This window comes from Leptonychotes weddellii, unplaced genomic scaffold (assembly GCF_054177405.1).
Source record: "Leptonychotes weddellii isolate Sample4059 unplaced genomic scaffold, ASM5417740v2 HiC_scaffold_108839, whole genome shotgun sequence".
Classification (NCBI taxonomy): domain Eukaryota; kingdom Metazoa; phylum Chordata; class Mammalia; order Carnivora; family Phocidae; genus Leptonychotes; species Leptonychotes weddellii.
In genome coordinates, this window is record NW_027686052.1 from 1 (window position 1) to 366 (window position 366).

Consider the following 366-nt stretch of genomic DNA (forward strand, 5'->3'; position numbering starts at 1 on the left):
CCCCGCGGGCTCTGAGGGTCCGTGGCTCAGCTGCGCGTCCCCGCGGGCTCTGAGGGTCCGTGGCTCAGCTGCGCGTCCTCGCGGGCTCTGCAGGGTCCGTGGCTCAGCTGCGCGTCCTCGCGGGCTCTGCAGGGTCTGTGGTTCAGCTGTCGGTGAGCTAACCTCGAACGAGGAGCTCTGTAGGAGCAACATCCCCAGCACCTGCCGCGGGAAGGACCCCTCCCCACCACGCTACACACTCTTTGCACACAGCGTAGCGAAGCTGACCTGCCAACCGGCCGCGTGGCCTAATGGATAAGGCGTCTGATTCCGGATCAGAAGATTGAGGGTTCGAGTCCCTTCGTGGTCGTTGCCGTTATTTTCCTC

General features: G+C 64.8%; 1 non-coding gene across 1 annotated transcript; it reads left to right on the top strand.

Moving 5' to 3' along the window:
• The first annotated feature begins 276 nt into the window (after positions 1-276).
• On the top strand, positions 277-349 carry TRNAR-CCG (transfer RNA arginine (anticodon CCG)). The gene has a single exon. It is a non-coding gene; the product is annotated as a tRNA-Arg (tRNA).
• The last annotated feature ends 17 nt before the right edge of the window (positions 350-366 follow it).